Source organism: Patagioenas fasciata, chromosome 1 (assembly GCF_037038585.1).
Source record: "Patagioenas fasciata isolate bPatFas1 chromosome 1, bPatFas1.hap1, whole genome shotgun sequence".
Classification (NCBI taxonomy): Eukaryota; Metazoa; Chordata; class Aves; order Columbiformes; family Columbidae; genus Patagioenas; species Patagioenas fasciata.
The window spans coordinates 23,972,691-23,999,782 of record NC_092520.1 but is presented as its reverse complement, the minus strand read 5'-3'; the positions used below and the strand labels follow the sequence as shown (position 1 = coordinate 23,999,782).

The window sequence follows — 27,092 nt, the reverse complement described above, 5'->3', positions numbered from 1 at the left end:
GTGAGGAGTTTTTTGGCAGTCCATTGAAAATAATTCTTTTGCATAAAGTAGCTGATTATTTCAGACCTATTTTTGTGTGTGTTTTGCACTGCTTTCACAATAAGGTGAAAAGTTATCACTTTTTTTTTGTCAAAGGGGGGTACACAGTTGCAGCATTTATGGTTTGATATTTACCATATAAATGATGGGTAAGAAAACAAGAGCAGTAGCAGATGGACTTCTTTTAATTGAATTCCCATTATTATGAGCTATTTCTGGTTAGAAACACCAAAAAGCAAACACAGTAGGCCTCCCTGCTACATAATACTTTATCTAAGGTTCGACATTTGAATTTTTTGAAATAAAGGTGAACTTGAGTCCAACTTTTAAGACATGTTTAGTACAATTTACTGTCCTGGTTTTGTTTTGCAAAATTGTTTGAAGAATTATTTTATTTGCGAATAATTCTTAAATATGTTTTATTCTTCTACTATGATTTGGTTGCTGACTACTTTAACAGCTAAAAACCTGCCTTGGACATCTATAATCTTCCTCACCATCACTCCAAGTTAAAAAACTGTCTTAAGCTTTTTATCTACCAGGAATAAACACTTTTGATAACCAACTGGGAATTTTCTTGGAGGCAACAATACACATACAACTTATTTGCCAGTATAGTTTTAATGCAAGGGACACTTCCACCTGAACTGTCACAAACTTCAGTCTTGCATAAAGACCACCGAGTCAGCAAAAGAGAGGACACTCAGTTTTCCTCTAGGAAACAAATACTGGCTCCTTATCAGTCAAGCCAGCAACAACAACAAATAAAAACCTGTCTTGACCACACCAAAAAAAGAGATATTCCCAAGAATCATTTCAGTATGAAATCAGACACAACAGAAACACCATGAATCTGGCCAGCTCACCAGAACAGAAGCAACAGAACTAGAAATAAAAATCTGAAATGCTTTCTTCATTTAACAAGAACTTCTGTGTCACCAAGATCTGCATTTTAAAGCGTGTTGTTTTTAATCACAGCTTCTAGAAAAACATCACTGATTTGCTTCAGAAATAACCATCTTTTATCTAAATAGACCTGCAGTTAACCCTTTTTTGTCTAATATGAAAGCATCCAAATAATACAGTTGTGTACCACAGACCACACATGCCACAAGGTAAGACCACTATCAGAATCAGTTTTCCTCTAATATCTATATATATAATTCCCACTACAGAACCAACTTCGACAGAAGAGTTGAATTCCCACAAGTTTTGTGACAGTCAATGACCAGGGAGAGGAATGAAAGCTCTGTAAAGAAAGGCTGAGAAAAGGCTGTAAAGTAAAATTTAACTTCATGTGACAACAACGTCTTCATGGGAAAGAGATTTTCCTTAATGACAGGAAGGCTGTAACTGAAAAAGTATGAGACTCCAAAGAATTAATCTATTCATCAAGATTTCTCTCCTTTGCATGGAATCTGCATGTCATCCAATAAGGTGCATCTGTACTGATGTTTCCCCAGCATTTACAGCATCACTAAGAGCTCTGCCACATGTGGCTCATCTGATGCATAAGGGTTTAGTATGACTAGCTCACTTTTTAGCTGAGTTATGATACACAAGCCCAGCAGAAACCAAGTTTTCCATTAGTTATTCTGCTAGTTTTGTGATCATTAGCATAAATCTGACATCTTGAAATCCATAAATCTGGTTTTAATTCTACAGCTTTTTAATGTACAGTGCTTCATGTATGTGGTACAGTTGATGAATGCTACAGTTTTATCTGCTCTTTTAAAGGAATTTTTCTTCCTGAATCAGTGTGGATTTGCCAACTTTGAATTTCAGAGAATGTCCCATTGTTTTTGTGTTAGAAAGCAGGGAGAAGCAGAGCTCCCAGTGCTCTTAAACAAGTTCTCTAAAATTGACTGAACACAGTAGAAGCATTCCAGTTAGTTCATAAACAGCTTAGCTTTCCCACCCTTATCTTTGCTGATACTCTTATTTGGACATGCTGTATAGTTTCCTGTATTTAGAAGCATGGAACTTCTTGTTCTAGCTCTAGCTTTAAGGACCAATAACTCAAACATGGCACAAGTGGGGAAACAGGAGCATGGGGATGTCCACCAACCTCACAAATGGTGGTCAATCACATCAGTAGCAGATCTCTGGTGAGACCCAAAACTTCCAAACACACGGAGATGCTCTAGTTACTAATGTCCTCCTCTCTAGCTACCTCCCCTTGTCAATTCTGTGGATGCTAAAATCCAAAGTGTCCTGCAACAAAACCAACTTTGGTTCATTTATATTGTCATTGAAGCTAAAATTGCTCCCAGCAGCATAGAGAGATTTTCCCCTGAAGTACGGGTTTCCAGTTCTAATACTAGTACATGTTACTTGTACTGAGGGAACTATTCTAGTAGTACCTGAATTCAACCTCCAGTCATGCTTGGTATCAATTAAATATTTTCAGATGCCTGAGCAGAGCCAGTCAAAAAGAGTACCCATGCAATTAATGAGTGTCATGCATTCTTTTCAAGTGCACATGAAAGTGGGTCAGCAACATTTTAAAGTGTGCACATGATCCTGCCCTGAGGAAAAGTATAGAAGATTATGTCTTGAGATGATTTCCTGCTCTCCACTTCTGATTTTACAACATACACCATTGAGATAAAGCCTATGTTGGTCAGTATCTCTAATGTACTGCAGACCATTCCACATTCCTCTTTGAAAGCTTCTATTGGTTCCCAGATTTTACTTCCTCCCATCCCTTAGTCTCCTTCCAATCTTCTCATCTAATTATTATCCTTGGTTTGTTTTCTCTAACCTCAGTTTCATACCTTCCCTTCTATATTTCCACTTATATTCAAACCACCCTTGTGATCATACTGTACTGATTGTTTCATTAAACTATGTATGAAAACAAGTGATAAATACCATTCTAAGACACAGTTGAAGCTTCCAAGGATTCTCTTACACACTTAGGCTAGATTAGCTATAACAAACCTACAACATTGCTAATAGATTTCATTTTACTCCCTACACCTACTGTGGCTTAGCATCATGCCCAAAGACACTCTGACGCTAATAGTTAACCAGTGTGAATTGTTCAGTTCTGTGTTTTTCAGACTTGGTAAGCCAGGTATTTTTTAATGTTATTTCTACACAATTCCCAGCAGCCAAGGCCACAGCCTGTGTAATGATGCATGTCATTCACAGCACCCTCCTGCAATCTGCAGAGCTGGGACATGCCAGCAGCCAGTCTGCTGAATGATCAGCAAGAATGAAGAGTTGAAGTTGTGCAAATAAGAAGCATTCATGTAGCTGGGAAGGGAGGCATTAGTCACTATGCTAACAGCATATCCTGACTACAAAAAGGACCATAGCATACACAGATCAAGGCTCTGCTTATCACTGATATCGAATAAGAGGGTTACACGTTGCATGTGATCAGGGATGTTTTTATATTCACTCTTCTGCATGTCTCAAGCAATTTTCTCTGGCCTTGCAAAAGTGAGCACTCGAGATGAACTCTTAGAATATGAAAGTTAATAAGCAGCAGAGATTGCAGTTTTGCTAGATCTGTGGGAAGGTGACTTCTCAGCAGAGAAAAAGACCACATGTGATCTCTAAAGATATTTCATAGAGCACATATTCTTATTACAGCAACAACATAAAGATTGCATAAACTCTTCCACCTTACTTTGATGATTAAATGCATATACTTTATTGCTCTACAGAAGACAGGTTGTTCCATTATTGACTATGGGACCAGATAAAGGAAATGGTGTCTGGAAGAGGGTTTGGGTTTGCAGACTAATATGCAAGGCTCAGCTTTTGCACTAGGAATGGATACCAACTGATTTCTCTAGTGATGAGCAGCTATTTATAGTTTTAGTCAATTAAAGGCAAAGAGGAAGCTCTGCCTTGCTCTGTTGTCTCACAGGGGTGTAGTCACTCTCCTGCATTAAAAGCAACATGTCAGCTCTAAAGGATGACTGTAGCACACTTCAGGAGGCGTTCAGGAAAAGGAACCTCCTTATAACATCCTCAAATCATGTGTTAGCAACCACATATTCTGAAAAGAGCAGCACCAACTCCAAGGGACTTCGAAGTCTCAAATAAAAGACCCTTGCCCTGGTAAATCAGGTGTCCATACCTGAATGCTATAGCTCAGGTGTAACATCACAGTAAGTTGCTGGAGCTGCCTCAGTGCAAAGTGTGAGAAGACATCCAAGCCCCAAGCAGCTTTCTCGCTTACTCATGACCAATGTTCTATTGTGATATACTTAATCCCGAAAGTCCAAAATGCTGAAATCAATCCATATGATTCATTTAATGGGCCATTCATCTTAGATAAGAGATTTGTTATTACCAGGAAAGGCTTGTGTCAAAGGACAGAAAACCAAATTTTCTAACTTCCTTGCTAGTGATTTTCTACAGAATTACAAAAGAAAAAAAATATAACTGACCCATCACTGTTGATCAAGCTCAAAACTTATTACACAGCAAAACTGTTTTTACCAGTATTCTTACTCAGCTTCACCAGTTGACAATCTCTAGAGATACAAGCAGTGAAGTGTAACACAAAAATAAATGTGCTGTGGGCGGCACATACAAGTGGTTGATGAGCAAGGCATCAACCTGGCCAAGGATCAGGTGAAGATGTGAAGGGTTTCAGGACTGAGGATAAGCACTTTCTGCTGTTGCTGCCACGTCATCAAACCAGGTCAGTCCCAGTCAGAAAATTAAATGAAAACCCCATCCCAAGGATGAAGAAGAGAGAATGGATTTATAAGCTATAGCTGGGCAAAAACTGCAGCATGTTTCCAAATAAAATGGATTTCATGTGAAGTGCAGTGTCAACAGTAGGAACTTAAATTTGAGAACATTTGATTTTTTCAAGCAAAAAAGCTGAAAAAGTTGAGGAAGAAAATGTGGTAGGTATGGCATTAATAGTGGTAAAAAAAAATCTGAAAGTTATATTCTTCTTCCTTTACCAAAAGGTAAGTTTTCCCTCTCCCTCTTGCCTGTATCCAGACTTGCGTGGCTATGATACCACCCGACACTATTTCAGGTCCTAACTGAACCAAAACATTATTTTCAAGGCATCTCAGTATGAATCTATGCATGCTCCATTATAGTTTGTCTTGTTCTCTTCTAATTAGGAGATAAGCCTTTTGGCAACATGACATTTCCTAATTCTCACCATAGTCTTCCTTTTTGCCCACCTGAAGGAGTGAAAAAAAAAAAAAACCAACAAAACACAAACAAGCAAACAAAAACAGATCCAAAAGATTTTTACTAATAGTAAAGTAACTGAGAAGGGCAAAGCAGTCAGGCCAGGAATTAGCAGGTGAGACCGAGGGAATGGGTAAATTAATTTAGGGAGATCAGGAGACAGACTTACAAAAGAAAAACTTGGTTCCTGATTTTCAGGGTGCAGAAGATGGTGACAGTCAACTCATTATCACATCATTTTCAATCATTTGTATGACACAGGGAAAAAAATTGTGCAAAGAAATTTTTCACATTTGGGGTCAAGTTTGATGTGGGAAAAAAATCTTAGTGTTCTTCACCTACTCCCCCAAACTTCATTCTACCCCTGTCACCACTTGCAATATGAGCAAAGCAAACCCTTTCATATCCTTCAAAGTTCCATCTTCACTGAACATTATCAGTAGTCCCCAGAGTTCTAATTTATACCCTATTACAGTACTATATGGGAATTAAATTAACAGATGCCAAGGCAATTGCCCAGGAAATTTTAGCAAAGTAGTCTTTGAAATTTAGTACAAGTGGGACACGTATTCACAGAAACAATAGAATAATGTAGGTTTACTTAAAAACTGTAGCAGGTTCATTATTTCCTATACCCTATTCTAATCTAGAAGTAGCACAGACCTCTAAGTATATGAGATATTTATATTACCCTTATGAGTTAAAACTGAGAAAAATATACATTCTAAAGCTAACTATACACCTATACTCAGGCTTCACCCATTGAAAAAAGTCTGAAGAGGCAAATATCCAAATATATTCTTCAGGAGAATTTGAGAGACAGACTCTCTTTTTTCCTTTAGTTTTAAATAAAAGCTCTTAATGTACTCTTGATCTTTCACATATTGAGAAGTGGAACAACTGTTTACTTTTCTTCTACTTTCTATGGAACCAGCATGCAAAGCACACTTGTAACTCCATAGAAACAGCATTTTTACGTATAAGTCAAATTAATAAATTCTGAAATTTACAGGAACCAATTCTTAAGAAGCAGCAGGGGCAGACAGAAAAACAAGAATGCTCTTGCAAATCAGAAAATGGAGGACATGCTCCAAGATTCCTACAGTTATTTTTTTAATAGTTTATTCTTGTAGTGGAGACCTCCTTTGCCTACCTTAATAGTTAAATTAACTTAAGCAAGAAGCAGCCTGAATCTTTCCTTTACAGACATCTTTATATGTGGTAACTGTTCACACCAGAAGTAACGTTTGGGTGAATAAAAGGTTCACAATAGAGTTAAACCTGGCGAGTTTCTTTTTCAGACAGTAAAAATTATTATGAAGAATTGTATCCCAGTATTCAGTGATATAATATGAAGATATTAAAGGGAAAAAAATTAAAACCCCTGAGAGGCAAGAAGAGGATCATTGCTGAGGTTTTTTTCTGGGAAACTTCTTAGGTACTGGAGTGATGAATCCCAACAGAGGAACACAGACAAATCCGTAACTGCAGCTCAAATGTAAACAGATGAGATCTGACAAGAATTATTTGAATGTTAGAAAAAAAAATAAATGCCAGACTACAATCCCATTTACTTTCAGCAGGGGAAAAAAAAAAAAAATCTGAGTCTACATTTATTTACTTGTAAAAGTCATTAAAACAAATGTGAGTAGAACAAATCTAACTTTGAAAAACACTAATTCAAAAATTATGAGTCATTCCTCCAAAACCTCACCATTAAAAATAAATTAAAATACATAATACATTTATTTATTTATTAACTCTTTCAAGTGTTAGCTCAGCCTTGGAGGGAAGTTGCCTTTTTTTTTTCCTAGCTTTTTTCCCATCAGACTGTAAAGATTAGAAAAAGCTAATACACGTATACATAAATAACGTGCAAGTCAGGCACTAAAAAAATTCATGAAATAGCTGGACACTCACAGGAAAAAATAGTAGGATTGCAAGGCATATCACTAAAATCTACCAGGAAAACAGAAACTGAGAAAGACACTTTCAAATTTGGTCCTTATAGCATACACAAGCCATAGCAATCTCTCCATGAACACTAACTAGGTGAAAAGATGAAAACAAGCTATTTTGGGAAGAACAGAATCCCCAGACCCGGGGCTGCCCTCCCACTACATCCCACCCCCAGCAGGGCAACAGCTCCATGCTGCTCTGTCCTCATCTTTCCCATCTAGTTAAGAAATTCAGATGAAATGTCAGCACAGGGCCTCACTGGATCCCAAAGTCCTTGAGATGGAGGAGGAAGGGTCACCCTCCATCCTGCACCCCATGCCCAGCTCAGCAGCCACGGGCACAGTAAGTGGAGAACAGGGATGCACGCATTGAAAACTCCAGGAAAGTCTGCAGAGCTCTACAGACTGCAGTGCTGAATTTTGAATATCTGGAGTGCTACCAGCATGCAGACCGGCTAACAGAAAGGATTCTCCTGTCTTACTGTAAGTAACTCACTGATGGCAACTAGAGATCTGACCAAGATACAACATCGCCTCAAAAATGCACAACCTAGCACATACCACTTGATTTATTCATTCTCCAGAACTATCACAAGTTCAAAGCCCTATGTGGAAATGTGTATATCACCAAGATCAATAGTGCTGCCTTTTATATATCAGAACTCTCCAGCTCCACAGTTACTACTTCAGCATATGAAAGATTACGAGGATATAAAGAGATCTGGTTCAGCTTGATGTGTTAAGCCACTAGAAAAAAAAAAAATCAAACAGGAATGTCTTTGACTCCAAATTACTTCAGAGGTTAAAATGGAAACAGAACAAGTTAACTGCCATAGCATCCTCTGAGCAGTATTGATATTTACTCTAAAGCATTAGATCATCCACCTTGTTTCTTAACAGTCTTGATGCGAACACAAACCCAGCCAGCAACAGAGTCACACCATCGCTGGTGGAGCAGTCACCCAGCAGAGGGCTGAAAGGTCTTCTGACTTTCTGGAGTGTCCTTGTCAAGTTACTCATCAGCTGAAGTTTTGTTTTGTTTTGTTTTCTCTATTCATTATCTAACATTAAATTGCGATTTGTATTTTTGAAAATAGGTAAGCTTCAAAAGGGGAGGATACTGCTTTGGTAGAGACTGCCTACTCCAGCATACCTCTCTTGTCTCTGGCTGCCACAGCCCCTTCACAAAGTGGTGGTTACCAGCTCTTCATCTGAAAGGAAGCTGTAGGATCTGAGGAAAGGAGGGCTACTTCCAGCTGAAAGAATCTGACATCCATTTGCAGCCAGCCTCTACCTTGCATTGGGGCTGTAGGTTGAATAATTCAAAAATCAGTTCCTGCTGAGAAATCATTTTCACTACTGAAAAAAAAAAATCCTCCTCTATCCACTTAAGCTTATTAAAAGTGTAATTCCCACTCATCTTCCAGAGATGAACACTATAGCACTACTAGACAAAGAAAGGACTGTCATTTAATTAAGGTAAGTTTTCTTTAAACAGTCTGGCAACACCCCAGTGTGGTCTGGGGGACCATTCACACTAGGGACCACACTCGGTAGCAGCATGGACAAGATCAAATCAGGTTTGGCTCCCCCACACTCCCCCAGTTTCCCATCACTAGGATAAGTGAGTTTTTGCACTCTTAACACTCCTCCTTGCTGACCCGGTGTGCCCACAGCACATACCCTCATTTTTACTCTATAAAAAGTGCTCTGGTGCTCACTATAATTCATGAGCTTTGAGTGAAAAAAAAAAAAGGCACACAGAGTAATGATGACGTTTTACAATGCACTGCACAGGGTCCAGAAGAGACACTGGCAGAGTGCTGCAAAGAGCAGAACAACTCCCAACACAGAGCACAGCGCACCAAGCAGCACAAGTCACTGCCTGCCATGTACCCATCTCTCGTTCAGTGGTGTAGACGTGGTCTAATGAGATCTGATGAGCCTCCCCACAGGCAACATAATTCTGAGACTTCACAAGATTTTGCTTCACTTCAAAACCATTTGGGAGTCTATAAATGTGATGGTAAAAGAACATACCTAGGATGATATTTGAAGTGAAACAAACTGCACCATTGCAGCTTATATTGGACAAGAGCAGAATATAGGTAGGTCACAGAGGCATCAATATAAATGCCACCTATTTCTCCTTGCCACATTCAGTTCACAATTTCATTAAAACCAGAAAGTCATTTTTGCCCTTATCAAGAATTGAGAATTTCTTCAGAAAAACTAAACTTGATAGAGCTCTCGCATACATTTCTCTGTGGCCCAATATGACCATAAGAAATTCAGTAGTCACCTTCTTGATAAATAGAGCAAAGAATCAGCAGAAAATGAGTGTGTCATTTTTGTGGTATCTGCCTTTGGACAACTTTGGGCCACGTATGGCTCCAGATAAGAATATATGCTCAAATGTGCAATTTTGTCTGGTAGGCATCCAATCTCAGAAAACCTGGAGTATTGTGGATGCTCAAATACCTATACATGTGCATCAGGCATTAGTCTATGATGATGTCCTGGAGTACATAGCTTTACTTTTTTGTGTATCCTTTTCCTGTTTGAGACAGTAAGTTATATAAGCAGCCGTTTTGATGATTCAGGCAGCTAGAGAGAACAGACCCCAATTGCTTTCTTCTTAAAATATGTACTTGTAAATTAAGAAGCATTTCAAGATTAGGCATCTGTCCAATTCTTTTTATCATTTAGTGTATTATGCTAATGAGGATACTGTTTCTTTAATTATCATTTGCAGAAAAATTGCATTGGGTTCCTTGATCTTCCTTAAAGCCATCCCTATGCTTGATTCCCCCACAGGCTTTTAATCACACTGCTTCAGTGTGAAACTCTGCATTTGAGAAAAAAAACTCTTCACAAAACTGGTTCACTGAGAAAGTTTAAATTGTTTTCTCTCATCTGAGCTATATCCTGTGCCACTTGGCAGCTTAGGAGGAAGAGCTATAAGACTCAAACTAATACTAGCTTATGCACTAAATGCAGCCTAATGCCAAAACCTATTATACTGCATATGTAACGAATACTAAATGCCAGGACTTGTCAGAGCTAGAGAGACAACTGAAGTGAGCTATAAAATAATACTGTGAAACTACAGTAGAATTCAGTAAATCCTATTCAAGACTGGCAGTGTTCAAGAAGAGACTGGACAATGCCCTCAGACACATGGTGTGAACTGTGGGGTTGTCATATGCAGGGACAGGAGTTGGACTCAATGATCCTTGTGGGTCCCTTCCAACTCAGGACATTCTATGATTCTATGATTTTAACAGCAGTTATAATACACACATCATCAGCTGTTAACCTCATTATGCAAAATCACGCATACATGATGTTCATGGGCATTTGTTACTAGTCAAATGGCTCTACCCATTTAGTCTCAGTGTGGTTTTCTGGTTGTCCTGGTAGATGTTCCTGTAACCAAACCCCTGGCTGGGTGGGAGCCCAAGGCCCACTGGGTGTAAAAACCCACCCCACTGGTGGTGGCTCTCCTGCACCCCTGAGCTCACCCCACAGCATCCCCATAAGTTTGCACTGCCAAAACACAGCGAAGGTCACCCACCTGGTCACCACATCAGGGTCCTTCTGTGTCCATCCACCCACCCTGGAAGCAGCCCCACCAGGGGGTGTGGAATTCACCCTCTGTCCTTTGGAGATAAAGAGCTGTATAAACTTGTCTTCTGAAGGGAGGAAAATCCCATCTTCTGAGTCATCTCTGGAAAAGTGCTGGCTTCAGCCTCCAAAGCAGGCGCAGAAGCCCCCAACATTCAAACAAGAGGTTGTTGGCATTTCTTGGTTTCAGCAGCAGCCACCTTTGAACAAGCCTTTGGGTATTTGCTTCACTGCAGCCCCCAAACTATTGATGCTTACTAAGTTAGTGTCTCAAGCAAGCTGAGCATATGAGTGATAGACAAGGATGCTAGGGATGAGTAGCAACTCCCTAGGCCACTACAGAAAGGAAGGAGAAGGAAGGGTTTGGGTTTTTTTTTTTTTGGGGGGGGGGGGGGGGGTATGTTCTAGCACACATACTGCTATAACAAAATGTATACTCCAGTTACAGTATGCACATTTAGGGCTTAATTGCAATATATATTTCATGCTTTGCATTCATCCTACAGTGAAACAGAAAGAACTACTGGATTTTGTTAAAGCTAAGACCCAAACTGCACTAACATCTTGAAGCAAAGTGTTTTACAAATATTCTGACATCTTATTTATCTGTTTTGCCATAAAATCGGCTTATACATGATTAATTATGAAAAATAAGCACAGCATGCTTTCATGCAGTTTTACTTTGAAATCAAGGTCACACTTTGTTTTGAAATTCAGAAAAAAACAGTATAAATAATATAATTAACATATCAGAAGATTCTTTGCATGTAACTTTATTTAAGCAGGCTAAACCAGGAGTTTATGAAGTTGTTGCTATTCTGTCATTGTAGACAGAATTTTTTAGCCCTTGTTTATACTTCCATTTTATTTTACTCAATCTTTGTACTGGAAAAATGCTTGGAGTAGCATCCCTCATACAAAGCCACACAACACTGAATGAAAACAGTGTTCTTGTCCCAAAGCATCTACAAGCTGATTCTTGCCTTGTGGACTCAATTCCAGCTAGGATGCTGCTACTTAAAAAAATTCAGTAATAGTGTGGTTATACATGGGAAACCAGTAACTTAGCCATAGAACCATTCAGGTTGGAGAAGTCCCTTAAGATCATCAAGTCCAACCATAAACCTAACACTGCCAAGTCCACTAAACCATGTCCCTAAGTGTCACATCTACACATCTTTTTAAAACCTCCAGGGACAGTGACTCCACCACTTCCCTGGGCAGCCTGCTCCAATGCCTGACAACCCTTTCCATGAAGAAATTTTTCTTAATATCCAATCTAAACCTCTCTGGATGCAACTTGAGGCCATTTCCTCTTGTCCAATCACTTGCTACTCAGGAGAAGACACCAACACCGTCCATGCTACAACCTCTTTTCAGGTAGTTGTAGACAGCCTCAGCCTTTTTCTCCAGGCTAAACAGCCTCAGTTCCCTCAACCACTCCTCATAAGACTTGTGTTCCAGACCCTTCACCAGCTTTGTTCTCTTATTTGGGCACATTCCACATGTCAACGTCTTTCTTGTAGGGACAGGCCAGAAACCAGCCACAGTGTTCAAGGTGTGGCCTCACCAGTGCTGAGTACAACTTCCATAAGGTACCTGAATACATCCAGTAAACAATTGTGCAGATTTTCTACCCAGGATAATCAGGTGCCCACATACTTTTGTGCTAAGTACTGGGAGATGCAGGTTTCAGCCATCTGGGTTTGACCATCTCACACAAGCCATCCTATGCCCATACAGCTCCTTACAAACCCTCACCGAGAGTATATGTGCAAGCCAGTTCTGGTGACAGAGCAAGACCATACGTTGACAAGTAAGTTGCTCCAAATAGTACAAAGCCAATTTCCACATACATGCTGTTTTAACCAGGTAAATTTTAGTAACCTGAGCAACAACCATTTGTCAAGAGTATATTTGACTTTCACAAAGCATAAGAGAAGAAAAGGTATCAACTTTTGACCTCAGCTCCTGTCCTTTCCCTTTGCCTCAGCTGCCCTCCAGAGCCAGCCCCAAAGCCAACCATAGCATGAACTCTGTCTCATGAAGTTTACCTTCTCTGCCCTCTGCTACCATTGCAGAACAGCCTGGCAGTGACCACAGGATTGCAAAAGGCCATGTGGACTGGGAGCTGCTGACTGGAGGTCTGACTGACAAGTAAGAGCCCCCCCATGTCAACATGAATTGTCAAAAAAACTGTGATTCATGTACTACAGAGCTACAAATAGAAAGCAGTACTTCCACTGTGCTGGTGATATTTGAATAGCTTCTTTTTTAAAAAGGGCAAACAATTCGTTCCACTGAAAGCTTGCTTACAACAGCAATGACTGTGCTCAATTTCAATAGAAATTAGAATGGCCTTTTTCAAAAGGAAGCTCAACTCTATTAAAGGTTAAGAAGGTAACAGACAAAAACACAAGATAAAAATCAACACTAAAAACCACTGTACTTAAGAGAAACGTGTGCAGAAGATAAAGCCATGGATACAGCATGTGCAAAGAGAAAAACAGAATCTGGAGTATTGGCAAAGGACAAGCTGAGATAGAAGCTAAGTCTGCTAGAAATCAACCAAATGAGGTAAGGGAATAGAGTGAGGTACTCCTCAAGTGTATATCCTTGGAGCTATGAAAATATTGTCACATTGAATTTTATTGTAGCAGAGACTTTCTTCTCAAAGAACCACTTTACTAGTAAGAATTGGGGAAAGCCTGCAAGTTCTAGTTCATGGCTTAATACAAGAAAGTGAAGCCAACTCTAGCTAATGTTATATTGGACTCCTGCTGGATACAGGTGAACCACTTAACTAGAAAATTGTGACTCACTCCAGGCAAAGGGCAATGCTCCAATTCCTTTTGCAATTGGAAAACAATGTCTAATCTTGTTTAGATATTTTAGAATTAAAATTTCTCAAACCCAAAACAAAATCATGACCAAAACTGAGTAGAGGGAAGTGGTCACACAAAAATATAAAGAGGACCTGCTAAAGGATGCTTTGTTACGTGTAAAAAAAAATCATTGCCATGGAAGGAAGCTTTTTTTGTTTGAAGAATCCTGGCTAAGGAGAGTGACAGAAGCAGCAGAGGAACCTGTAAAACAAACCCAGAGTACATAACAGATGGGGAAAAAAGGCACTGGTATCAATGAATACAAATTAACATTGCAGAAATACAAGTAAGCTATGGAAGCAAAACAAAAAAAACTTAAAAGCTGTGGTGGAGTTTATGACAGTAGGAGTTCCTCCCTAAATGGAAAAAGAATAAGTGAATGCCAAGCAATGACTTCAGTAAGTCATTCCAGATAAAAACTATCAAACTATTCAGAAAAAGACATATATTTGACAACTACTTCTACTTCGTGTTCAGAAAGATACAAGAGGCTGTATTCACATCTTAAAGTGACAGTGACATACCTCCCATGACATCAGTAACTGGAGAGAGCTTTAAATAGTCCCTCAGTTAAAACCCTGTGTTCAAGAGTTGAGAGCAGATGAACCAATAACTTTTGATTCAGCAACTGCTTTTAAGAAACACAGGAATGCTAGAACTTCCTGGTCACCAGAAAGAGTTAATACCAAAGCAGTAATTAAAAGGGTTAAGTGGAATAACCTAAGCACCTATTGAACAGTTGCAGTGACATCAGTAGTAAGCAACAGCAGGGAAAGGTTACCATGGGACACAATCAATAAGGCACTGAAAGACAGTAGCATAATTAACACCAATCAACACAGCTGTATGGAAAATAGGCCTGGGCATGTAAAGCTGATCATTTGTATGCAGTTACATCATCATTTTATAATGGTAGTGTGCTGACAGGACATATTTCTAGTCCTAATTTCACACTACGCAGCAATTTAAAGTCATGCTATACATAAAATCCTGAATTAAAAGATTCATCATACTACATCAACATGGCTCATAGTAAATGAATTTCAAAAGCTGCTAACTACATGGACAACTAATTGGAAAATCAGCGTCCAGATAACAGATTCCTTGTCAGTACGGCAGGAAAAAAAAATAGGTACAAAATTTAGAAGCCAAAAAGATCTACAGACTGCCCTGAAAAGCAAGGTTTATTATTTACTGGAACAGTTTACCTGCAACACAGTAGATACATTACTACTGGTACCCTTTAAATCAGAACCTTGATCTGTTTCGGGAAGATAGGCTAAATAGAGAAAAATTAAAGGACTATTACTGATATAGCTTCATTTTTTCTGTTGTGAACTTAGCAGACAGTAAGAATAGATATTCCTGTGGTCCCCTCTGGTCTTTAAATGTATAAGCCTAGGAAACAATGATCCAGACATTATTAATTCCTCTGGAATTTAATGAACTAAGTGAATCGTGCTTAATCCATCTGATACAATATGAAGTGTCTTGAGTGTTTCTATGGGTTTTCAACTGTGATCCAGTGTTAAATTACTGGATGACTGTAAAATTATTATCAAGTCACTTCCCTGAATTCTGATTTTTAGCTGAAAGCAGAAAAAAAAAAACCAACATTTCACTAGCTGTTTGCAGAAATATGGAAGTATTATATCAAACTCTTGACCCACAAATTCCCATGTAGACCACTTTGACCTATTCCTTAGCATTACTTAAACACACACACAAAAACCCCACACACAAAAAAACCCCACACATATTTCCTATCAGAACAGTATTTGCATGGTGTGTCAGAATGCCTCCCACCAGGTACAACTGTAACTGTAATGCACTGTAACTTCACACAAATCTCTCTTAAACAGGGTGATGCTCTTGTATACCCATCATCTTCCCACACAGTACTCCAAGATCAGTACAAGAGACATAAAAGTCACATTATCTCCACAAAACAGACGTTATTTTGTCCTGTCTATTTGAAACAAAACACAGGGGTTTGAAAATGCCATTCTCGCAGACAACTGGAACAGGCCAGGAAACTTTATTCTCTTGGGTTTGCAACAAGTGCTCAAACTCCAAAATAGCCTTCCATGTTTCTTGCTCTATTTGATACCTACTTCTGGCACAATTTTCCCCTTCAGAAGCTGAGCATCTCTAACACTTATCACAGCAAATTCATTTCAAAGATTCACAAAGCTTTGTTCCAGATGATGGCCTTCAATTTTCAATTCCTCTAGCCATAAAGAATCAAAAACTTTAGGCTGCTTCTCACAGGCCTTACTTTGAATACCATTGCCATGTTCTCTTCCTTTCTGAGCAGACAAGTACTCAATACCTGTCAACAGTGAAACAACATACCTTATGGAATGGCCCGCTTTAATATGACCTTTTGGAGAAAACTACTAAGAAATTACCTCCTCCGCCTTTTTTATTTTTTTGTCTCATTTAAATGTCATTACAGAATGCTGGAACATTTTACAATGGCATTATTTTTTATATTGATATGGTTCTTTTCATAACCACCATTCAAGCACTAGAGAGTCCTCGACCGAACTGGGAAATCCACAGGCATATATAGAAAATTAAGAATACTCAGCAAGATTTATCTGTATTTATCACTTCAGCTCATTCTCTCTTCCAGTTCTGTAACCAAGTTCCAAATCCAGCATCCAGCCTTTGATCTTGTCCCATTGGCAACAGTGAGAAAGCTGTACACAGGAACACTCTTTGTGAGAGTCCAAACAGCAACTCTTCCCTCCCAAAGAGTCATACAGCTTTAGTCTCACTGGCTCAGTTACAAGACTTACAACCCAGTAATTAGAGACAGAAACAGTTATAACTGCTTTTAAACCAGAAGTCATTTGTATATGGGAAATGCACAGAAGGCATTTTTGTACGTCCTTCAGATCACTCAACGCAGTGTCCTGCAAATGTTCTCAAGCGGGAGATGTGCACTGCACTACACCTTCCCTTCTTTTGTGTGGGGCAACAGTGCTGGAGAATCACATGCCACCTGCAAGCCCATAAACATGGGATTTCTCTCATTTGGTTTAGCCCCCTGACAGCTGCAGGACTGTAACCAGGATGCAGGTGCCACCCAGAAGAGAGTAACACACCAGCTCACCCATTTTACAGCCAAAACTACATCATCTGTGACTTAGCATGACTGCTGCCAGAAAAACAGCTTTTGACTTGGGTGAGGGATGGGATATTTTTCCCCAGGCTCCTCTGACCATACCAGTTCCTGTCACAAAGCACTGTCCTCAAAGGCATCTCCACGTATTAAGAATTCCTTGAAAGCTGGGATCATGCCGTGCTTGCGTCTGCTTCACCTTTCCAGCCTTGCCAGTCCCTACTGGCCACGCAGCCCGAGCTGGAGAGGGAGACAGACGTGGTAAGGGATTTCCTACGTTGAGAATCAGAATGGAGGGAATGTATTTGCTAATGACCTGAGGTTGCTTTCTCTTTGATCCCATCTGCTTTCTGCCCTTAGTCTGATTACCACTGAAACATCACCCCAGGTAAAATATCATTGCTGACCTCCCAGAGGCTTCAGCATGCATTGTTATTGCTCATAACTGAACAGAACCTCATGCCACCGCAACACAACCTTACCAGGATCCATGTCACAGTCATTTCCCAGCCTACAAAGTTATGTCTTCCCAAGTATGAAAGACTATCTTCAAATATTATCATATTACCTCAAAAAGTAGCAAGATTTAATTTAGGTATATAGTACATTTATTTAGATATTTATATTTTCAGTTTATAATGTGCCTACCAGACAGAAATAAGAAACATTAGGAAAACAAACACCTATATTTGTTTGATAATTCCCCCCCAGTAAGAGACTCTCATGGTCTGTTTTGAAGTCACCTTTATCACCATTGTTTGTTTATACAGTTGGTAGAGAGAGTCTTCATGGGATAGACAAGCACTAATATGAAAATCAAAGACAAGTTGCAAAAGAGTTATTTGGTGGGAAATACATTTAAAAGACCGAATCAGATAATAATATGGAAGACAAACTTACCCAGAATGCTTGAAAAACAAATTTTACTTCCATTAGTGCCCCAGAAGACAGCCCCTGGGTGGAAATCTTTAAAAAAAACAAATAAAAGATTCATTAGAATTAGAGTAGGTAACAAGGGCAGACAGCATCAAGTCTTTTGTAAACACAGTGCTCGAGATTAAACATCCTGCTCTTCTGATTATGATCCTGTCCAAATTTCCTGGCATTAACTCACAAATAAGCTGTTCCATGTTAGGAGTGAGTGAAATGAAGCAATGCACCTAGTCTTAAGAGAGGAAGAGGATACAAAAGCTTTGCGAAACAAAAACTCCTCATTTTCTGTTCCTCTTCCTCTGAAGTATCTTTAGACTAAGTCAACACTCAGGTCAAATTTAGGTACACAAACTGAGGAGGAAGCACAGATTAAACCTAGTCAGGTTTTAACATACTTATAGAGATCACTGTTTTTAAGGGGCTCTGTGCTATTTGACACCTTGTTCCTATGCCGCATTTTGATGGGGTAAGGGTGATGTATTGCTATTCAGGAAGATTTAGCTGGATTTGCTTGTGATGAGGTCACCCAGAAGTATGAAGGGAAAGAGAAGAAAAAGGAAAGGGCAAGAAAGATCATCCAGAAAACACCCAGAAGGAGCTTCTCCCATAAGTTAAAAAAAAAATTGCAACCACAAGAAATAAACATCATGAATGAGAGAACACCAGTTACGATTTCAAAAAACAACAGGTCAAGGCAGAGAATGCAAGGCAGTCCTGAGATCTTATAAGGGGTCATGAGATGTATTTTTACCAGTGGTAAAAGGGTCCAAAGACAAACTGCTGAGAATCAAAGATGAAACTAGAAGAGGTTTTCCCAAGAAGGACTAACCAGATCATAAGATGACAGAAAAGCTGAAAAAGTATTTGGTTTGGTTTTTGGGGGTTTTTTTGAGGGCTTTGTTGTGTTTGGTTGTTGTTGTTGTTGTTGGGGGGGTGTGTTTGTTTGTTTTTAATATTATGTCAGTGATGTGTATTTATCCGTATTATGATGGAAAAGAGACAGGAGAGAGATTTAAGAATGAGTACAAGGAAAAACAAGAAAACGATGTGACTGTGGGACAAGCAGACAAGCAAAGCAGGTGGAGATCAGAAGAGCCCTGAGAGTACAACAGATGAAAAGGCAGAATCAGAGAAAAAAAAAAGGTAGGACAGCTGAGGGGAAAGGGGGAAGTCATATGACTCTCATTTTTTCCCTTGTGGTAAAGATCAAGTGGAGAAAAGTTAGATAAAAATCTCAGATATTAGAAGGTGGAAGATATAAATGGGATTTTATGCAAGAGATTTAATCAGATAGTCTTCAAAAATGTTTTATTGACATGCAACTGATGGTCATGATAAATTTCACATAAATGTGTTAAAATCCCAAATCCAAAGTAACTCACTGCAAAACAGGCACTAATTACAATGACGTCTATGTTTTAATAGGAAATTCCAGGTAATTTCTATTTTTTCCCCCCACCGTCCTTTCCGCAGCAAGGCAGGTTGCTCCTTTTCAAATAACTCAGTTAAATTAAGTTGTATGTTCAGCCTCATTAGCCACCATCTCCATTTCCCTGCAGTTTTAATTAGATAGGTCTCTTTGTGCACAGCTACCTCAATCCTTCCCCCTAAACAATCCCTCCATTTTGCTCTTTTTATGTTATCATTCTTCAAATGCTCCTAATTACACTGGAGGCAGCCAAGGCGATCAGGGCAGAGCGGTGCTCTCCCATGGAGAAAGCAGGGCAAGATCTGCAGCTGGCAAGGCACACGGACCCCTTGGGCAGGCCTAAGGGTTTAGATCCTTCTCCACACTGTTTTACTCTCTTTAATCAGGACAACCCATCAACACCACAGGCTCAAGTGAAGGGTCAGACCCTCTCCATACACACCAAACCCCAAGCACGTGGAGCTGACTTCTCCCAGCAGCCTCCTTCCTGCTTCGCAAACCCCCATGCTGGCTACCACCTCCACACCCATCACATGAAATCACAGGGCAGGAACAAGGCCCCAGCACCCACCAAAGCGAGAGGGACACAGGAGGTCCCTGAATTCAGGATGGTGCCTGGCTGCAGCTCTTCCCTCAAAGTACCCACCCTGGCAAGCCCAACACATCCTCCATACATCAGGCCACAGCACTGTCCTGAAAGACAGGAGAAAGTCTCAGGAGGACCAGCTCCAAGGGTCTGACCTGGCCTTTAGTCCATTTTTTTAAGCAAGCACAGAAGCAAAGGTACTGAGATCATGAGATGACCTGTTTCCAGGTGGAAATGGGGGATAAAGGCTGATATTTCAGAAAAGAAAAAGGAAGTGAGGAGGATCAGCTCTGCCCATAAAGAGCAAGACAGGACTTTTTTAAGGGCAGGATTTCTGCTTCAGCCCCTCTTTGCACTCTATTAGCAGAGAAAGACTACAAATCCAGCAAGAATGACTGGCAGAAAACCCCTCAGAGCAAAGGACCTCTGCTCCATCGCTACCCCACAGCCCCAGAGGAGAGTGCAGGGAGCTCAGCACCGCTCCTGGGCTATTCCTGGCTGCCCAGGGTCAGTGGCAGCACAGAGGGATTAGAGCAACTTGGATCAGTTATGTAAAGGACATGTTGCTCGTGGCTTTTCTCAAATCCCAGAGACATTGCTATTATGTAATAGGAACAATCAAACAGTGCAGCTTTATCATTATTTGATTTTTTTTTTAAAAGTGCTGAGCAGCTAAAAATGAACATTATGTGTCTGTTAGACTCAGTGTTATGTTTTCCACTCTAATCAGTTTTATCTTAGAGCTGCTGTAGCTTACAGGAACAGTGACTCAGCTCTCACTTCGCCTGAGGTCTTGAGACCTGGAAAGGTGAAATAAAGCAACATTTGTCCACCTTCTCACTGGATCCTTGGTGGAGGGCAGAGCTTGTACCTTCTGAACTGAGCCCAAGGGCTTTCGTTTGTTCAGTATCAGTATCTTGCTGGCTCTGCTGGCATGAAAGGATTACCCACATGAATAAGAACTGTCGACCTGGCTCTGAACTTGGCTTCATGACTGGATGGTGGCTGTGAGCCCCTTTGACACTTGGGCTTTCATCAGTGAAAAAAAGCAAGCTCATTTGGCAGAGTCTCCAGAACCTTCTTAAATTATTACTGTAAATAATTCTTATAGTAATGCACACAATTTTACACTATATATCTATGCATCCACATCATGTTATTTAAGAAAACATGTATATTAACAACAAAATCCACTGTTTGACCCAGCTGTAAACCACTTAACTCATGTATTTGGGGCATCCTCCAGCAATATCAAGGATGGGTAGATACAGATGTTTCAGGGACTCTTGGATGGTAATTTGATCAACCTGCTGTCGTATCAAGATTAGCACTTTGCCCAGTTTGGTTTGTTTTAGAAACTTACTCATTTCATTCCAGCTTACAAACTGCATTTGAAGAAAGCTTTCCATACATTTTAAATGCTCTTTTAAAGTTTTCTTAGTTTAAGATCTAAAAAAAGAGAAAAAAATAACCCCACACTATTTTCATGTAAACCTCTGGTTTCTTATCTATTCTTCCAGCCTTTCTGCCTTTTAACAAAATGAAGAAACAGCCCAGTTTTAGTGTCCACGCTGAATACTTGTCTTCATCCTCATAGCATTAAACCCCAATGTATCCAGATTGTGATACAGCAGCCCTGTCCTAAGCACTGGCTCCTGATCTCTGTAGCATTTCTCGTCTTGTCCATGCAGCTGTTTGATTTCACCAAGGCTCATACAGACCATTTCCAGAGATTGTTTTGCCTTTCCTCCCATTTTAAAGCCTCACTATTATACCTGACCAATGGGTAAACAACCTTTCATTGTAACAGCAAGAGAAGTACCTAAAATCCCAGTGGTCTGGTAGACCAGAAGGAATGCATTCATTCTAGTGTAGGACTCTGCCAAGCACACTCAAGCACAATTTACTTCTGAATGTCTCATCTGTGCCAAACAGCCTCTCAGCTTGCCCTGTGCATAACACATTATGATTCTACTACCTGAAAGGAGGTTGTGGCAAGGAGAGTGTTGGTCTCTTCTCGCAAGTGACAAGTGATAAGACAAGAGGAAATGGCCTCAAGTTGTGCATGGGGATGTTTAGACTTGGATATTAGGAAAAATTTATTTACTGAAAGGGTTGTCAAACACTGGAACAGGCTGCCCAGGAAAGCAATTGAGTCACTGTCCCTGGAGGTGTTTAAAAGATGTGCAGATGCGGCACTTAGGGACAAGGTTTAGTGGCGGACTTGACAGTATTAGGTTAACAGTTGGACCTGATGATCTTAAAGGTCTTTTCCAACCTAAATGATTCTACAATTCCTACCAGCATTCTGGCATGAGCTTGCATTGAGCTTGGAAATGTTTAATACAAAGCTTTATTTTTCCTCCCATCACAATCTAATTCTTGCTCAATAACACTAACATACTCTGTAGCACAAAAATACAGCACTTGGGAGTTATCTGGTCCCTCCGAATTTTTCTGGCAGTATGAAATTGAGATTTATTATGAGGATCACCTTGGACTAAAAACATCTTAGGTGGCTTAGAGGGCTGCTGTTCCTCATAGCCCATGCAAAATTTGGCAGAGAAAACACATGCCAGAGGGTGAACTCACTATTGAAGCATCTCTGTTCTTCAAGCTATGCCTGCCTGACAGACTGACCCTTTGGCAGCCTTAGCATTTTGCCACAACTTAGAGCACCCTGTGGGGATAACAAACACAGAAGCCAACTAATTTATGATAAGCTATCAAATAGTTAAAATCCAAAAAGTAAAGCCTAATAGAGGAACTAATTAGCCCAGCATGTGTTTTAGATGCTTGTTTATTTTTTAACTATGATTTCAAAGGGAAGTCATTCTCCTGCAAGTGTTGAGTGATTATGCCCATGAAACCAACAGCTGTGCAAAGAAGAACAAGTTAGACTTTTCTTCCAACTCCGCACCCCATGCAATATTTGTTTCAGTGAAGTTTATCTCTGAGCAGAATAGCTCCCAGGCTCATATAAGGAACAACAACCTGTAATATGCCATCATCCAAATTAAGAGTTATGATTGCAGGCTGGGGGGGAATCCAAGGAATTTTTTCAGCTGATGCTTTTTGCTGGTTTTGAGGATTGCATAAAATCACTGATCTGTAAGTGATGTCACTAATAGCAAAAGCCTGGGAACTGCTGCTATACCAGATGCTTCTGAGGATTAAGTCATTTGCAGAGACTTTTGATGTGGATGCCTCTGCTGGAACAAAATGGACTTCTCCATTTGCAGTCCCCAAACACCCTGCAAGAGTGGGACAGTATATCCCTCCCAGGTTTTGGAGAGGAAGTCAAGGCAGTCTTAAACCAACTTTACTGCAATTATACGGGAACATAACTTGGATGTCCTTAACTTCCAGCCAGCTCACTACTGATGCTGCTTTCTTTGCAGCACTTCATGCTGTGTCACACTACACCACAACAGCAGCAATAACTTTTCCTTGAGCAGAAAACAGTTCCTGCTCTGAAACATGAAGAGTCACTATGCCAGTATCTTTGAACCTTTTTGCCTGACTGCCAACTTCGTAACCACTTAATTGAAAAAATAAAATTGAATTCCTTAAATTTCTAGTAATTTCTAAGGTGGCTGCTTAAATAACATCTTTTAAACAGCTCTATCCTGTATTGAAGACCTATTTTTTGGATGTTTTGAATGCCTTTTGGCTGCAAAATGTTAACTTGGCTCTGTACCATAACATAGTAACACTGGACAGAGTTTTAATTGGTATAAATCACTTGGTTGTGAAGTTACAGCAATTTCTAACAGTTAATCATTTCCCCTCTTGCTTCTCACCCTACAAGCCCTCTCCAAGTAGGTCTTTCTCATGAAGCCAATAACACGAGACAGGTGGTTACAACACTTGGCCAAACTCTGGAGATCTTTCTGGTGACCTTGGTTGAAGTGTTGTACCTTATCCTCCTCCCAGTTCCCCACTGGAAAATCCAGAATAGCAAGATGATACCGTATAATGGCAGTGGACAGCATAAACAAGTGAGGTTTTCGGAGAGCAAAGCGTCAAATGAATACCCAGCAACACAAAGTGACAGTGTTCCCAGGCTCATGAGGATGCTATTTATATTAGGATAGCGCCAGAATAAGTTACACAAAAATCCATCAGAATTATTTTCCTGAAGAAAGACTATTTCAACAGGTTTGAGTTTGCAACAGCAAGCTCAGATACAAACCATCATGCACTTCAGCTTTGCTGCTCTTCGCTACTTTCCGATGTCAGCTACTTAATGACTTCTTTAACAAAACTGACTGCATGCAGTTTTCAGTAAAAGTTGCATTTAAACAATGCCAGTATAATTATAAATAACTTGTGATAAAATGCAATACTTGTGTAGAGAAAGCATTTGCTAAATCAGCTGTGCCACGGTAGCCTTTTTAGCAAACCTCAGCATCCAGTCAGGGGTGGAGGGGAAGAGATGATCTTGCACTGCTTGTTGCTAGCATTTTGGCAAATATTTTTACTCAGATGTCCATTATTATGCCTAGATCTTTTATACTCCAAAATGTTCAATCAAATATTAAACCAACCACTGTGTATGAGTCTCTACTGTATTGTGCTACGCTTCATTTACCATTGTATGGCTCTCCAGAGAGAGCACATTTCACTGGAGCCTGCAATTCTGGCTGCAATTCTCTGTCCTATGCTGATTTCTGCTGCTTTTTTCATGAACTTAAGAAACAGAGAATGCACACTGGAAGCTGAAAGTCTTGGGTTTTGTAACTTATTATGAGGGAAGACTATTTCTCATTGGTTATTGAGTTCCCTGCACAGCCTCTGATGTGCTGTTGTGCTTTACAGATGTGGAGAATTGCACTTCTGCATTAGGTGTGCTGCTAGCTCTTATCTCCCCATTATCTTCCTAAATATCTAGCATTGCTTACTAGTCCATAAATGTACTTTACATAGAAATACACGTTCCAGAAACTTAGGCCAGGAGTTTTAAGCTTCTTTTTTATTACAGTCACTGTCACTAACACAACAGACAACACCCTAGAAAACTTTACCATAGAAGAAACTTTGCTGTAAAGATATGAAAAAAATACTTATCTGACCCAAACCTATACCTGGCATTTGTTAGATAGGTAGGCAAATACCTGTCTCTGTCCTTAAGGAGATGAACATAAGGAAAAGACATGGTACTGTATCAAAAGCTACTTCAAATGAACCACATGGACACAGACTTGCAAAGATTTTGTTCAACTCCGCTCCATCTGAGGCACTGATTTCCAGATTCATAGTGCATTGCTCAAAGGATCACGTCAGAAACCCCCTTTTGCTCCATAAAATAGGACGTTATTCTGCAGAAATTAAGGTAATGATAAATAAAGCAAAATGAGAAGTTTAACATTAGTTCCATACATGTAGCTCACTGCTACCACTCTCCTGCAGCACAGGCTGTACTGCTCTCCACAACAGATTGCAGAGATAGAAGACAAGTAGCCGAGTATATTTAATTGCATTGGGAAAGGGCAGACTGATTAAGAGTTTATGCAGCAGGACATATAGAAAAGCCCACACCTCTGCTTGAAATTGGGAGTAAGAAACAATAAAACCCACAAACATGGCACTGAATTTAGAGAGCATAAAACAATTCCTGTATGAAATCACACAGACCAAAACAAGGCAGTTATGCATCACATTATACCCAGCCCAATTGCTGCCAAGTGTCTCCTTAATGCAGTCATCCGTTGCAAAGTTAACCTCTATGCAAACACTTGACATTTAATTATTTTGCTACCGATGCCTTAATCTCAGTAAATATTTCTAGTTCTTGACCCACTGAGAAATATTTATTAATTTTTTTATCTTAGAGGTTTTTAATGCAATGATAAACATCAAGGATCCTGCTGGCTTGCTCATTTCACGTTTAGAGTGATCAGGGATCTCTGGCTCCGTAACAGAGATGCCTAAAGGGAGCACAGGCTGGTGCGAAGGCTGAAGCACAGTGCACAAGCACAGAGCCCAGCGCTGCTGTTACCTTCGGGACATGACAGGGACCGGGGATAAAAAAGCAGAGGCAAAGGTGGCATGAGAGATGAAGCAAGGAGGAAAAGGTACCCAGACTCACCTAAACAGAGCTGAAAACAACCAACCTGGATAAACAGCTCTTCAAGCAGAGATGTTTTATGTGAGTACGGAGACCTGGACCCACTGTCCCATCTTGCACAGATCTGTTATCTTCCCCTTCATACTAAAACACTGGCTTAAAATTCACAGTAGCTGCTTTATCTTTCATCATTCTTCATAAAAATAATGAGACGCCGCTTAACCCCTCGGAAGAGTCAGGGTGTAATTGCAGCTGCAGCACCGTGAGCCGCTGGGGCTGCTGCAACTCGGCACTTGCCCGGCACTCTCCGCTCGCCCGTGCTGAGCGCTCGGCCCTGACCGGCGATCCCAACCCCACTCCGGGACCCTGCTCCCCGTGGCACTGCCACGCCGTTGACACTCCCCTGCCATAAAACAGGTATTTTTGGTCTTTCCCAGGTCCCACACAGAGAGCAATGCCCACTTGAGCCAGTTCATTTATTAGCATCCTCAAAACTTTCGGCTGAATAGATCTGGTAACACATAATAAGCTGGGCTCGCTTTTCTGTCTCACCACCCAAACGTGCGCCTTTCCCACAGGTACGCGAGAGGAGGAGGCCACAGACCTGCCGCGTTCTGGCATCCGCGTTTCCCCCCCGCGCAAGAGCCATTCCCCATTTCGGAGCGCTTTTTGCCCGTGTCCCGTCCCCCGGACACGGCACTCCGCCGGCGCAGCCGAGACCCCGCGGACTGCCCGGGCAGGGGGAGCACAGGGCGACCCCCAGGACACCCGCCAGCCCGGAGGGGCGGCATTGTGGCTGTCAAGTTGCTCTGGCGATTCGGGGCAGGACGGGAGCACCCCCACGCAACACCCACCCGTGCCGCCCCGCGGACGGGAGCGGAGCCCGCGCTGCCCACGCCGGGACAGGGGATGCGCGGGCGGCGGGGACGAGCGGCGCTCACCTGCCTCTGCGCCGGTGCCGCCGGTGCTCCCGCCGCCTCCTCCCGCCGGCAAGCCGGGCGGCGGGCGCGGGCCGGGTTTATATAGCGGCGGGGCGCAGCCGCCCAGCAGCGCCCGCCGCCGCCCGCGCCCGCCGCCGCACCGAGCCGAGCCGCAGCGCCCCCTGCGGGATCGCGCCGCACCCAGCGCCGCCGCCCCGGGCGGGGCACCCCGCCCTCCGCGGGTCACCCACAGCCCCATGCCCCAAAGGCACCAGCCAGGGAAAACACGAGCATCACGACAGAGTTGACGATATAGGTAATACAGAGAGTTCTCGTG

General features: G+C 41.1%; 1 protein-coding gene across 1 annotated transcript in view; it reads right to left on the bottom strand.

The window, feature by feature from the left end:
- Positions 1–26,856, bottom strand: part of MTUS2 (microtubule associated scaffold protein 2) — a 301,428-nt gene extending 274,572 nt beyond the window's left edge. The window contains exons 1-2 of the mRNA XM_065830243.2: positions 26,777–26,856; positions 17,718–17,783 (exon numbers count right to left, since the gene is read on the bottom strand). The gene's annotated coding sequence lies outside the window, so the exon portion shown is untranslated. The remainder of the gene's footprint in view (positions 1–17,717; positions 17,784–26,776) is intronic.
- Between the last annotated feature and the right edge of the window lie 236 nt (positions 26,857–27,092).